Below are 16114 nucleotides of genomic sequence, written 5' to 3' on the forward strand. Positions count from 1 at the left end.
TCTAGACACATCATAATTTATGTCAAAAGAATCTAGACACATATAATTTATGCCTGTCCCTTTATATACTTCTTGGTGGGGAATTGGCTACTAATTGGAGACAATAGGATGATTTTGGAAATTCCAGCCTTTAATTAGTATCAGGTCTATGGATGTCCGTGTAGCGGCTATAAAGCATTTCAGAGCCAACGTTGACAAGGCTTTTTTCAAATTCTGCTAAACCGAAGCCATGAGGCGTCTTTCAAATACATGCCATTGAAGTATTTCTCCACATACCTTTCCAATAAACATTTTTGCCCCTCTCATTTTTCTTATAAGGCACTTTGGTATTTTACCCACAGAAATGTGTTAGGGAGATAAATTGTTATTAACTGGACTCTCATCTGTTCTTGCTCTATTTATATAGCTTTCTAGAAAGACATTCATGTCCTAGTTAAGCAGTATGTATTAGTTCCTAGGGCTACTGTAACAGATTACCACACATTTCGTGGCTTAGAGGAACACAGACTTTTTCTCACAGTTCTGGAGGACAAAAGGCCAAAATCAAAAGTGTAAGCAAGGCCTTGCTCCCTAGCAGCTCTAGGAGAGAACCCATTCCTTACTGCTCGCATTCTTTGACATGAAGACACAAACATGCCAGATTCTGCTTCGATTTTCATATCTTCTCTATGTGTGTCTCCTGTCTTTTAAGGACTTCTGTGATGGCATTTAGGACCCACCTGGGGTAATCCAAGAAAATCTCTCAGAATTCTTAATTACATCTGCAAAGGCTCTTTTTTTTATGTTTATTTATTTTTGCCTGTTTCTCAAATAAAGGTAATACCACAAGCTAGGGATTAGGACATTATCTGGGAGCCATTGTCAGCCTACTAATTTTACAGTAACAAAGACCAGCATGATAACCCAAAACATGCTGAATTGAATCCACAGACCTAGAGATCTCCCTGGAGAAATCCAATCTCGGAAAGCCCCACGTCTAAGCTACTCTGTAGAGATTCTTTGGAGGGAAACCTAGAATCAGATGAGCCTTCCAGGAGTCGATAAGGGGTCCATTCCAGGCTAGTGCCACAATTTCAGAACCAACATAGTACTCATATAAAATACTCATGTAATTCTGCTAATTTATCCCGCTGAATTACCTTCCACTTGTGTTAGCATACGTCTTGTCTTCACTATATATATTCTATTTTTTCAGTGCTGACAATAATCTCCCCCTTCCACTGGCTTAGATTTAGGAGTGATATAAATAACAAACTTTATTTTCTTACTTTTCATCTTCAGACTCAAGGTTTTCTTTCCCCCTCCCCTCCACCCTTAATCCGGACATACATGATTCGTATTAGAAGAAAGTGAGCGCTTCTGAAACCATCATGATTTAGAAGATTTTACTCCACTGCTGCACTTAATTGAATGTTTTCCTTACTGCTTTTTTGTTTGTTTTTTTGTTTCAGTAATTGGAGTGATGGACAGGCACAAGAGCCAAATGACAAGCAAATTAGGGACTAATTCAATCCAATAGGGTTTTTTTGTATTTGTTAGTACATCCTGCATTAAGGGGGAGGTTTCTGTCTGCGTAATCACTTCTCAGAACTGGATTTGGTCCTTCTCCAGAGAAGTTTTATCCATTAATTACCGTAAGTAATGTTATAAGGAGACAGTAACCATTTGTGTGCTTTACATGTTTAAGAAACAAACTTACAGTTCCAGAAATTGAGTTAGTCATTGTCTCCTGGTACTATTCTGGAAAAAGTTCTCATTTCACTCATTTGTTCCTTTGAATTTTCTGACTTCAGTAAAGCATCATACAAGATTTTAACTGGAAACTATTTAATAGAGTCTATTGGATTAGACTAAAAGACGGTATCAATTCCTGAAATACATTTTGAGCTCCTTGCAGAAGCTAGACTAGCTAGTAATTAACTAGTTAGCAAACCTAACAGCTAGCCCTTAATTTTTCAGGAACAAAGAATATTGTTAGCCACTGCCATGACACTGATTTCATTCCACCAATGCTGTCATAGAGGATGGCACCTGCTGTCCTCTTTCTACCCTGAACCGATACAGGATATTCTTACGGTCAAGGCATTCTCCCCTTCCCGGGATGTGGCTAATGCCAGATGTAGAGTTAATGATTTTGTTGCACGAGGCCCTCTGCCAAGGCTCGTTCAGGGTGGGTAAAGAGGACGAATCTCGAGATGTCATCCAGAGTAGATGTAAAGTGCCAAACTGTGTCAGCCCTGGAAAGTGAAGACAATTTCCAATGCCACTTCTTCCACCGCTGTCAGGAAAGAGCTGCATCTCTCCAAAGCTATTACATCATAAGAAAGAGCTTTTTTCTTAGTTACTCCTAAAACTCCCTCAAAGAGGCAGTAGCATTGGTTACAGTTGACTTAACCTGTTTTATCTCGCTTTGAAGAAGAAAGGTAAATTCTAGGAAGCAAAAGATTTTGTGACAGACCTGCGCAAAATAAACTCTGAAACACCACATGAGTTAAACCAAAATATAGTCACCAAGCCTTAAGCCTCATTTGACTGTAACTCCTCTTCAAAGAAAAATAATCTGTAGAATCATAATTATTATAATTATTAATCTGTTGTTATGTAATTACAGTCCGTGGAATGAATCATTCATACACAAGCTATTTCTCTGCTTTCCTTTCCTGCTATTCTGTGAGAGAATCAGAAGGTGAGAGAATCAGAAATAAAAGTTTAAGAAAGCTGTGACCCAGGTTCCCCAAAACCAATCAAAATGGGGAATGATGAAATAAGAAAAACTAGCAAATAATAGTTTAATTCTTGGGTTTGTTTTGTTTTGTTTTGTTTTTTGGCATGATGTTTACATGAAAGAGACCTTTTCAGATGGAAGAACTCTCAAGCTCTAATGGGTGAGAAGTAATAATAATATTAATCATTTCTTGGGCCCCCTACCATATTCCACCCACTGCTCTAAGCAATTTACGTGTGTTTATCTTATTTAATCCTCAACACAATGCTGTTGAAATAGGGGTTATTAGTGTCCTCTAATACCGTTAACAAAGGCATTAAATCAATAGAAATATATATTTATTATATACACTGGAAAATGAAATTATTTTTGCTGATATTATAAGTGAATACCTCAGGACTCCTGGCTGGCTCAGTTGGTGGAGCATGCGACTCTTGGATCTCAGGGTTGTGAGTTTGAGCCCCATGTTGGGTGTAGAGATTACTTTAAAAATAATAGGAAGAGAATACCTCAAAAGCTGGAAAAAAATCTACTGGAATTCTTCAGGAACTTAGGAAAGGGGCTAGATACAAGATAAGTAAGCCAAAAATTAATAGCTTTATTTTATATTCACAATAAGCACTTGAAAGTTGAGATGGGGGTAAACATTTATGATAAAAACTATAAATGCCTCAAGAAATAAGGCTGACAAGGAAGAGGTATTATAAAGTCTTACTAAAGCACATAAATCAAGATTTAGACAAATACTATATTCTTGAATGGAAAGACAATATCACAAAATATCAATTCCCCCAAATTAATATTTTAATGTAATACAATTCCAATTTGAATTTCAACTGAGTGAAGTTTTGAAGTCGAAATTTAAATGATCTTAAAGTTCAAGTGAAAGAAGCAATGATGCTAATCAGCATAGAATTGAATCCAGAAGTAGATTCCAGTATATAACAGAAATTAATATATGAAAAAAATATATATTTCAGTAAGAAAGAATGTTAATGATGCTGACACAAGTAGCTATCCATCTGAAGAAAATAAAAGTTCAACTTCTATATAAAGCAAATTCCAGGGGCGCGAGGATGGCTTAGTTGGTTGGGCGGCCAACTATAGCTCAGGTCATGATCTTGCAGTCTGTGAGTTCGAGCCCCACATCAGGCTCCGTCCTGAGCGCTCAGAGCCTGGAGCCTGCTTCTGATTCTGTGTCGCCCTCTCTCTCTGCCCCTTCCCTGCTTGCTCTCAGTCTCTCTCTCTCTCTCTCTCTCTCTCTCTCTCTGTGTCTCAAAAATAATAAACAATAAAAAAAAGTTTTAAAGCAAATTCCATATATATCTAAAATTTTCAAGCTACAAAGTAAAACAAAAATCTTAGAAGAAAACCTAAGAGACTAGAAGTGTAGTCTAGAGATAAAGAAGACCTTAGCCAATTCAAGAAACTCAGAAGCTATTTTAAAATTAAAACATTTTGGGGGCGCCTGGGTGGCGCAGTCGGTTAAGCGTCCGACTTCAGCCAGGTCACGATCTCGCGGTCCCTGAGTTCGAGCCCCGCGTCAGGCTCTGGGCTGATGGCTCGGAGCCTGGAGCCTGTTTCCGATTCTGTGTCTCCCTCTCTCTCTGCCCCTCCCCCGTTCATGCTCTGTCTCTCTCTGTCCCAAAAATAAATAAAAAATGTTAAAAAAAATTAAATTAAATTAAATTAAAACATTTTATGTATTTAAATTATAATAAAATTAAAGAATATATATTTATATATAGATATGTAGATGTGGATATATAATTTGGCAAAATATATTATAAAGTAGATTTGGGAAAGTATAAAATACACAGGGTTCATATCTATAAAATACGAAGAGTTCTTAGAAAAATAAGAAACAATCCAAAGGAAAAATGGTTGAAATATTACTAGGCGGTTCAGAGAAGAGCAAATCCAAATGGCTCATAAACATAAAAAGATGCTCTAACTAGTAGCCAGAGACATGCAAAGCAAAGTACCAAGAACCCAACGCATGGGCAAAATTCACAGAGATAACACTCTAATTCCAAAAAGGAGGTTAGAGAACAAGAAAGGAGTCGTGTAATGCTGATGGCAATGTGCATTGCATAGCCTTGGGGTAAAGCAAAATCTTAATTTGCGATCTGCTAATATCTGTTGAAAGTTAAAATAGGCATATTTGACCCAGCTATCCTATTCCTGGTGGCTACACCAAAGACATGAAAGGATACATACACAAGACTATTTACTGCCACACACTACTGAAGAAAAAACTGCAACAGGGTGAATGACCATCAATAAAGAATAATTGAAAAGATTATGATTCATGCCTCACATAGAACGTTATGCAGCATTTAAGAATGTGTTTGATGTTTCATGGTTGACTTAGAGGGATTTCTATGAGGTATTGAAAGTGAACAAAGCGAGGTACTGAAAGATACATACCAGGTTGTTAACATGGCTACAGAGGAGGGAAGGAGTGAGGAAGTTAGGGGGATCTGAGTAGGTGCAAGAAGAAAAGCAAAAATACATCAGTGGGGAAAAAGAAAAACAGGAACATGAAGATACAGAGAATCCTCATTGTCAGTAGCAGGTAAATAACAGTTTCTGGAATATACATTTTAAAAGCTATATGAATGTCATTATATGTAAAATGTGAATGCTAACGTGATAAATAATGTGCAATAATAAAAATTACTGTACTAAGCAGTAGTAATATGGATGCTTTTGAATTATTTGTTGTCTCCTAATATTGTTATGCTATCATTAAGTAAAGTTAAAATTTTTTAAATGAAGTCATCATCATAACTTCATACTTAAATCAGAAAAAACAAAAAGCATCATTCAAAAAGTCAAAGAAGTTTAGCTTTCTTTTATTACCCAAAATTCAACCTTTTTACAAAGCTAGAGAGCTTCCGTTGATTTTGTGAAGGACAAAGAAGCGGTACTCCCCTAGGATGGCAAGCAGTTTCCTAAAGATTAAACTCCATCATTTAAAAATTGCAAATAGGACGCAAGGATGGATTTTGAAGTACAGTTTTACCTAATGCCCTTTTACAACACAGACTAAAGCTTCCAAATAAGTTTCAAGGTCAATGTTCAAGACAGGCACAGGTTTTTTTGCATTACAGCCTACTGCCAATACTTATAGTCTATATTTTATGCTTTTAAATGCACTTCTATTTATAGAACCTGCATAGTTTGCTCTTATATGTCAATATTTTTGTAGCTCAAAATACTCTCAAAGTATTTTAAAAGTCAATTCCTGCTCTTGACTTATGAACCAAATATGCTATATTTTCTTTTCTTTTTTTTTTTTTTTTTTTTTTTTTTTTTTTTGTGTTGGGGGGGGGGGAGGTGCCGAGAGCGGGGGCGGGGCGGTGGGGGCGGTGTTTGTGTGTAAGAGGATACAAAGTGGCTTGTCATCAGGAGCCTGATGCAGGGCTTGAATTCATAAACCTTGAGATCATGATCTGAGCCCAAGTCAGATGCTCAACCGACTGAGCCACCCAGGTGCCCCAAAATATGCTATATTTTCAATCTTTAAAATAACACCTTTAAAATTTTGTCATTAAAGAATAGACTCGGGGTGCCTGGGTGGCTCAGTCAGTTACGCGTCCAACTTCAGCTCAGGTCATGATCTTGTGGTTTGTGACTTCAAGCCCCGCGTCAGGCTCTGTGCTGACAGCTCGGAGCCTGGAGCCTGCTTCAGATTCTGTGTCTCCCCCTTTCTCTGTCCCTCCCATGCTCATGCTCTGTCTCTCTCTGTCTCTCAATAATAAATAAATGTTTAAAAAAAAAAAGGAATAGACTCATAGCATTATGGATGCATAATGCATTCTCTTAAGGATACATTTTCAAAGATCCTCTCAATTAGAAGATATTTACCTACAGATAAAGATAATGGTCCATATATGGTAAACTACCTATTCAAATTTTAACTATTTGTTATATTGTTTCTTAAAGGCTATCATTTAGTCAGATAATAGTGTGTGTTTGTTTCCTCTACATTCTTTCCCCCTCCCTGCCTTCTTCCATCTCACTCTGTAGGTAGGAAGCACATTCCTCCCATATTCAGCCAACACACTCAGGCTGGACAATGACCTGCATTAGGTAAAGTGAACTGAAGGCTAAATGCCTTTAGCACCACAGAAGACACTCACTGGATTCTGTGCAAACCCCAGAAGAGAGGAAAGAACACTGTGATCTGTGAGATTAAATTTCTCGCCTTCACCCCACCAAACCAGGCAGGATGAGGACTCAGTCAGAACTAACACCATAACGCCTGGGTGGCTGATTCGGTTAAGTGTCCAGTTTTGGCTCAGGTCATGATCTTGCAGTTCGTGAGCTCAAGCAAAGGGTCAGGCTCTGTGCTGGCAGGTCAGAGCCTGGAGCCTGGTTCAGATTCTGCCTCTTCCTGCCCCTCTCCCGACTTGCGCACTCGCACACTCTCTCTCTCAAATATAAACATTAAAAAAAATTTTTTTTTAGGAGAACACTATATAAGAAAAAAATTGTAATGTGACTTTTCTTAGTTGAATTTATGGGGTAAGGTTCATGCCAGTTATCTTCTTTTCATAATAAAATAAAATCTAAACACCGTATAAAGCGTACTATTTAGAGAAAACAGAACAAAGCAATGCTCTCTCCAGGGCCTTAATAAATCATTCTTCACAAACGCAAATGTGTTTGATTTACAGAATTCCTATGCCAAGTAGAGAAGTATGTGAAACAGCATAAGCTGCATTGTGGTCTAGCTGGAGAATGCCCTGTATCAACAGAGAATAACGATTTTAGCTTTTCAATTGCTTCCAAGATCATTTCCGCTATTGATGAAGCCTGAGATGTCTGTAAAGAGGAGTCATTGCAATTGATTTATTTGTCTGGCAAACTTTTTGTCAGCAAATTCACCACTACCTTGAAAATGTCACTGACTACTTTATGCTTAAGACACTAGAAACACAAGCCACAATGAAACCTACATTGAGCTAATTCTTACTGTTAGAATTCTAAGAAGCAATAATGTATTTACGATTTTATGTTAAAAATCTGCCAGACATCGATGTTTAAATCACAATTCAGCAGTAAACGGGTCACTCCAAATTACAAAGTTTTACATTTCATCATTCTATTTTCCTCTTCAGATTCAACATAATTTGAAAGAAGAAAGAGAAGCTGTAACATAAATTATTCACGGGTTCTTCCTGTTTTTAAGCTTCTCAAGATGAAGATGATAAAGAAATCTTTTGAGGTGGTAGAGGGTACTGTGAAGTATCTACATATGACAGAATATAAGTGAAAATAAACTTAACCTGATTATACAAATGTGGATGCTCTTACTAGAATACTTTCTGAGGAATTGAATGCAATTGTATTGATTGGAAATGACCCACTCATTCAAGAAAAATGTGAGCATTTACTAAATGACAAACGGTGAAGGTGAAAAAAACAAATATGGTCCCTGCCTTCTTGGTGCTGAACAAAAGAGCAAACACTTATATTGAATATTTGCTACATGTGGTGCATGATAATATCAGCCAATGTTTCTTGAGTGATTATTATATACTAGTATTGTTTTAAGTGATTTATGCATTCAAACTCATTTAATTCACACCATAAACTTGTGAAATAAATTTATTTGTTATACAGAAGCATAGACATAATTTGTCCAAGGCTCCAACAAGTAAGTAGGGGGGCTAGGATTCAACCCAAGGAGTTTTTGTGTTCTGCACCACCTCTCAAATTGCGGTACAGATATTATTTAATTGCCGGTACAAACTGTTAAATAGAATACTCTTATCTTCTCAAGTTTACAGAAGAGAAAACTGGATTGTAGAGAGGTGAAATAACCCATTAAATGTGAACTGACCAAAATCCTACCCACTACCCTGCCTTACTGGAAAAAAGACCAGTGTCAACCTGACTCTGCATTGAAACTTTTGACCCTCCTTGACCTCAGCGTAAAGCATTTTGCTTCAAACCAAAAAGCATCACCTCCCTCCCTCAAAAAAAAAAAAAAAAGTCCTATCTGAAAAGACATAATGTACTCAGTCAATAGCTTCCCGGTATTATCACCACAACCACATCCTTGGCTGGAATCCTATCAGTGTCCGCTCAAGCCTTTAGTCTTTCTGCTACTTTGTCTTCTAAACGTGAAGTCAAATAACACATCTGAATCTTGGAGGGCATACACAGTTTACGCTTCACACTTAAGTACATTTTTCCTCCCTGACTCATGAACTTCTTTTTCTTGAAATTTAACATTTTATCCTGTCTTTTTTGCTGCCTGATCTGAACCAAACTTGAACGTTGCAGGTTCCCCTGTAATGCATTCAGAGCTCTGTTTTGCTTCATATTATTGATGTTTAACTACCTTTTTTTTTTTTTTTTTTTTTTTTAAGTAGGCTTCATGCCCAGCGGAGAGCCCAGCGCAGGGCTTTAACTCAACACCCTGAGATCAAGACCTGAGCTGAGATCAAGAGTCTAACGTTTAACCAACTGAGCCACCCAGGTGCCCTGAATTACTTTACAATATCACTGCTCCTTATGTATAAAATGTTTGTCAGAATTTCATCTTAATTACCAAGATCTGATACGTTTTGAGCAGGGAGACGAATTAAATAAAAATTATTTGGGGTTCATTTATATGTATATACTTATAATGATATATATTATATATTTTTATATATATATTTAAGACTAAACATAATTTGCACAACACTTTGAATATACTTAACTCCACTGAACTGCACACTTAAAAATGGCTAAAGTAGTAAATTTTATATTATGCATGTTACCACACTTTTTAAATAAATAAGTAAAAGAGCTGGTCAATATGAGGAGGAAAAAAGAATAAAACATTGCCAACCAAGTACTAATATCAATTTGCAAGATGGAATAGTTTAACCTCAAAATAGGTTTTAAGCAAGAGCATTTTAAGAAAATAATAACCAAATTTTATCTGGTAGCTACGATAGTGATTTAAAAGACTTATGTTGTGGGGCACCTGGGTGGCTCAGTCGGTTAAGCATCCAACTCTTCGTTTCGGCTCAGGTCATGATCTCACGGTTCATGAGTTCAAGCCCCGTGTTGGGCTTTGCACTGACAGTGCAGGGCCTGCTTGGGATTCTCTCTCTCTCTCTCTCTGTCCCTCCTCTGCTCGTGCTCTCTCTCTCTCTCGAAATAAATAATAAACTTAAAAAAAAAGTATATATTTATGTTGTCCATGTTATGATTAAATAAGTATGTTCGAATAGGTAAGTTTACATGATTTTTTTTTTAATTTTTTTTTCAACGTTTTTTATTTATTTTTGGGACAGAGAGAGACAGAGCATGAACGGGGGAGGGGCAGAGAGAGAGGGAGACACAGAATCGGAAACAGGCTCCAGGCTCCGAGCCATCAGCCCAGAGATGCGGGGCTGGAACTCACGGACCGCGAGATCGTGACCTGGCTGAAGTCGGACGCTTAACCGACTGCGCCACCCAGGCGCCCCTACATGATTTTTTTTTTAATGAGTAAATGGTCTTTTTCCCCCAATCTGTATCTTCGAGGTGCAAGCACAGTGCCCAGTGCATAGTAGACATTTAATACAAAATTGTGAGTGGATGAGTAAAGGATTCTTCAGGGTTAGATCCACTGAACTCCTTTATATGGAGAACAAAAGGAGACTTTACAGTCATATTTATATTTTTCAATATAAAGTATTCATTCTTTTGAGCTCTTCATATAGACAGGGGAAATTGCTTCTGCTGTCATTACAGCATCACAGAAAAAAAAAGGATTGGGATTGGTTCAGTTCAACCTATGTTACTCATGCCTCTATCCCTGTGTCTTGAGTTTGATGTTGCCAAATGAACTGATAATTATTATCAGAGTAAGAATAAGATCGTTTTGAATATATATAAATATGCCATACTTATCATAATTCCTGGTACTGTTCTAAGGCTTTACATATATTAACTCAGTAAATCTTTATAACAACCTGATGATCTCGTACTGTTATTACACCCAGAAGAAGAAACTGAGGCATGCACCGGCACTCAAGGTCACCTCACTATTTAGTGGTGGAGCTGGATGTGACCTCAGACGATCAAGCTCTCAAGTCTGAGCCTTTGACCAGTTTGCTCTATTGCTATTTGTGTAGTTAGTCCTTGCAACTACCCTAAAGAGAAGAGTCTCATTTACAGAGAGGAGGTTTAGAACAGTTAAGGGCCAATAAACTGCCAAACTGAGATTCAAACCTGGAAAGTCTGATTTCCAACACTGTGCTCTTAACTTCCAGGCAATAGTGTCTCCTGAGTCAAGCCATGTTTTAAAACCTAGATATTGCAGGAGCACCTGGGCGGCTCAGTCGGTTGAGCATCTGACTTCAGCTCAGGTCACGATCTCGCGGTCTGTGAGTTCAAGCCCCGCATCCAGCTCTGTGCTGACAGCTCAGAGTCTGGAGCCTGCCTCCAATTCTGTGTCTCCCTCTCTCTCTGCCCCTCCACCATTCATGCTCTGTCTCTCTCTGTCAGAAATAAATAAACTTTAAAAAAAATTAAAAAAAAAAAAACCTAGACATTGCAATTGGTTCATGGCTCAGCCAAAAACTGGCATTTTTTTTTTATGTATTTATTTTGAGAGAGAGAGGGAGGGAGAGAGAATCCAAAACAGGCCCCACACTATCAGCACAGAGCCTAATGCAGGGCTCGAGCTCATGAACTGTGAGAACATGACCTAGGCTGAAATCAAGAGGTGCTTCACTGAATGAGCCACCCAGGCACCCCCAAAACTGATATTTGTATTCAGTTCATGATCCATTGTTGTTTACTATGCTTTTGGCTGGTGGTTTAGTTTAGTTCAAGTCCATGTCTATAAGTAAATTACTTCAGCTTCTGCAATTCTACTTCTTCAGATTTTCCGAATAGTCTTAGGAAATTATAATCGAATGTTTGCAATGTTTTGAGCTCAAAGAAGAAAACTGCTCCCATAATACTAAAATTTAAAAAAAAATCTCATATCTGAACAAGAGGCTAGTAATTTAAGTACTTCCTTTAGTTTTATAGAAGTTGCAGTGTATCCGACAACTGTATTCAAAATCCTTCTAACTATCTTTTGGGCAGGGAAAAAGTATTTAAGGATGTACCATAACAGGGCCGTCTGGGTGGCTCAGTCGGTCGAGCAGCCAACTTCGGCTCAGGTCATGATCTCGCAGTTCGAGAGTTCGAGCCGCGCGTTGGGCTCTGTGCTGACAGCTCAGAGCCTGGATCCTGCTTCGGATTCTGTGTCTCTCCCTCTCTCTCTGCCCCTCCCCCACTCACGCTCTGTCCCTCTCTGTCTCACAAAAAATGAATAAACATTAAAAAAAATAAAAAAGAATAAAAAAGAATGTACCATAACAATTCACCAGATTCACGTCTGACTCACTGGAATTCTTAGTGAATTTATTTAAAAAAAATTTTTTTGAATTTCAATTAAACCATGCTATGAAAATAAATCACTTTAAATAAAGCAAATCGGTGAACTTGCAACAATAACAAAATCATCCAGTCTCACCAAAGGCAACCGCTATCAACATTTGGTGTGATCTTTGTTTAGATACTTCTTAAGATTTCATTTTTAAGAGCAATTTTAGGTTCACAGCAAAATTGAGAGGCAGGCACAGAAATTTCTCATATGCTCACTGCTCCCAAACATGCGTAGCCTCCCCTCATTATAGTATCTCCCACCAGAGTGGTACATTTGTTATAATCTCTGAACCCACATTTATACATCATAATCACCCAAGACCCGTAGTTTACATAAGTTGTGTATTCTATGGATTTGGACAAATATATATGACAGGGAGGACACTAGCCAAGAAAGCCAGAGAGGACTAGGAGAAGCCCACTACGAAAGCAGTAACACATAGGGGCAGGAGAGTGACAGAAAAGAGAGTAGTCTCTGATGTCAAATGCTCAAGAGACGATGAGAAATGAAAAAATAGACTTTTACTGACAAATCATTGGTGACCTTGTTTCGAGCAATTTTCCTTTAGCAGTGAGGGCTGAAGTCAGACTGCATTAGGTTGCATTGTAAATGTAAATGGAGACAAAAAGGAATATTACTTTTTCAAAATGTTTGGCTAAGTTAAGAATGATATAGATGAATGATATAGATGAATGATACTGGATATGATACGATGTTCATACTGTTAAGTGAAAAAGCAGATCATGAAACAGTGTTACGGTATAATCCCACTTGTTCCAGTTATCTGTGACTATATAACAAGCCATCCCAAAACGTAGTGACATAACATGTTAAGTTTCTTGGTTCTGTGGGTTAACCAAACTCAGGTGATTCTTTTTTATTCTTATTATTTTATCTGAGAGAGAGAGAGAGAGAGAGAGAGAGAGAGAGAATGAGCAGGGAAGAGGGGCAGAGGGAGAAAGAATCTTAAGCGGACTCCATGCTTGGTGCAGAACCCAACGTGGGGCTTGATCCCAAGCTCCCGGGATCATGACCTGAGCTGAAATCAAAAGTCAGATGCTCAACTGACTGAGCCACCCAGGGGCCCCCTCAGGTAGGTGATTCTGGATGAGAGTCTCTTATGTAATTGTAGCCAGATATAGTTAATGGAATCATAAGAATCATTTCATTTTCTCCATATCCTTGTGTCTATTTTTGTATCTTTCTGTAATAATCACATCTACTGGATTTATAGTGAGAAAACCACTAACCAGGTACTTACAATTTACCAAAAAAGAAATTGGGCTGAGAAGGAGAAGACTAAAAAGACAACAGCTAGAAAGAGGTGCCAGGTGAAATGCTTTCTTTTGAGAGAAGAGAGAGGTCAGGCAGATTTTGAAACAGAGACAGACTGGCCTCATGTGCCACTTGATGTGATTGTGAGAAACACCCAACAATACCTATGTAGTATGCCTGTATCCTATCTTCCAACTGTTTGTTTTTATTTTTTTATAAATTTATTTATTTGTTTGTTTTGAGAGAGAGAGAGAGAGCAAGCGGGAGAGGGGCAGAGAGAGGGAGAGAATCCCAAGCAGCCTCCACACTGTCAGCACGGAGCCCAATGCGGGGCTCGAACCTGCAAACGGTGAGATCGTGACCTGAGCAGAAATCAAAAGTCAAACATTCAACCAACTGAGTCATGCAGGCACCTGGTGTGTTTTGTTTTGTTTTGTTTTTTTAAGTGCTCATGTTTTCATGAGAAAACAATTGGACAAATCCAAATTGAGAAATAATCTGCAAAAACTAGTCTGAAAGTCTGGAGGACTACTCTAAATGAAAGTAGAACGAAGAGACAAGACAACTAAATGCATAATCCTCTGTTGGATGCTGTATTGGAGGAGAGCTGTTATAAAAGGCATTATTGAGGGGCGCCTGGGTGGCTTAGTCAGTTAAGCATCCAGCTCCTGATTTTGGCTCAGGTCATGATCTCACGGTTTGTGAGTTCCAGCCCTGAGTGGGGCTCTGCACTGACAATGTGGAGCCTGCTTGGGATTCTCTCTCTCTCTCTCTCTCTCTCTCTCTCTCTCTCTCTCTCTCCCCCCCCTCTCCTCTCCCCCCTCCAAATAAAGAAATAAACATTTAAAAAAGGCATTTGAGACAACTGAGGAAATTGACTATGTTAATTATGGTATTCTGCCAATGCCAAATGCTCTGTTTATTGTATTGGTTAAGAGAATGTCTTGTTCTTGATTTAGGAGATGCCATTCTGACGTATTTAGGGGTGAAGTGTGAAGATGTCTACGACTAACTTTCAAATAGTTCAGGCAAAAAAACCCAAAGAGCAAGCAATTGTGGGGAGATGTTAGCAATTGGCTGTTGCAGGTAGAGAATATATTGACACCTAGAGTACTGTTTTACAGCTTTCATGGAGGTTTGAAAGTTTTCGAAATAGAAAGCTAGGGAGGGGGTAAACAAGTAATGATTTTCTTCCTCAGCTGCTGAGGGTAAGAGAGAGAGCAAAGAGTGCTCCAGATCAGAGACAGTTTGGCTCTGAGTGCTTTGGCGGTAGTTGTTTTCTGGGTTCTAGCTCCTGTGCAACTGTTCCCAAGCCTTTTTTCCAGCTTCGTAACAATTCTGTGAGTTCCTGATAGGCTTCTGGTAAATTCCCCTTTGCTGAAGTTAGCTGTAATGAACTTTTTTCATTGAAATCCAAACATAAAGCCAGAATATATACACCAGGCACCATACAAAAGATTTTATTCCAAATAGTTTTAGGGTAGGTAATCAAACGAATACATTTTCAAATATTTTTGGGGTAGGAAGATGTTCATGCCTACTAATTAAATGTTCATGCCTACTAATTAAATGCGTCAAAAGTGACCCCCCCCCCTACGCTTTTCAACAAGTGTTTTCTCTTCGCATATGAACTGAATATTGGGCTAACCCTTCACCCCAAACTGCTCTTCCTTTTTATCGTGTGCCTTATGGTCGATCACTTCAAGTACATTATATGAATAGAACACATTGGAATTCAGTTGCCAGGGGACGCGTGGCAAGAACCTGAACCACTGGCTCATGCTGTGAATAACTTTGCTCCAGCACCACAAAATCACTAGAACCAGATTTCACCTTCAATAAGAGAACAAGAACCAGATTGCACCTTGGATAAGAGAACAAGTGCACTTTTTGCACAGGAAAATTAGGAGACAGGATGAATGAGAGAGCACGAGGGTGGGGACTCATTAAGTAGGTAATTGAAAGAGGAGACTCAATGACTACCATGTGAAGGTGTACATTTGGCATCTTGTCATTAATCTTTGCGACAACGGTGATAAAGGTGGTATTTCCATTTTACAGATGAGGGGGAATACGCGTGGAGGGTTTGTGCCTAGATGGAATCCAAGGTCACTTTTTTTTTTTTCTCAAAATGTCATGTGGTCATGATGTGGGAAACAGAGGCAAGTGAAAAATTAAATTTCCTTACTGTCTACAGCCCGTTGACAAGTCCTTGAAACAGGCAGAGTGACCTCCCTCTAGGAGCTTGATGATGACACTTTGCTGAGGGCAAAAGGCAATCTCAGCTTAACATTATCCTGACCTCAAGATCCTTTAAGCCTACTTTAACATATAAAAATTCCTTTCCAAACTTCCTTTATTTCTACCCACCCCCCGTTATGTTAGGAATCATCCTCCAAACTTATGGCCCACTGATATGCATCTGAAGGGTCATGACTGAGTTTTGACTAAACAGTAATAAATGACCTTTTCCTAACGATAGCTAGCCCCCTCCAGGTCCTGGAAACCTTGCTTCCAAAAATCCTTAGAGACTTACGCTATCCCTAACCCCCTCATAATTTGAAGGTGTATAATTAGTCACCCATCACAACCCTAGGGCAGCCTTTTCTGCCCACAGGTCCTTTCCCAAGGTTTTAGTAAAACCACCTTTTTGCACTGAAGACATCTCAAGAATTCTT

This window comes from Panthera uncia, chromosome B4 (genome assembly GCF_023721935.1).
Source record: "Panthera uncia isolate 11264 chromosome B4, Puncia_PCG_1.0, whole genome shotgun sequence".
Lineage (NCBI taxonomy): Eukaryota > Metazoa > Chordata > Mammalia > Carnivora > Felidae > Panthera > Panthera uncia.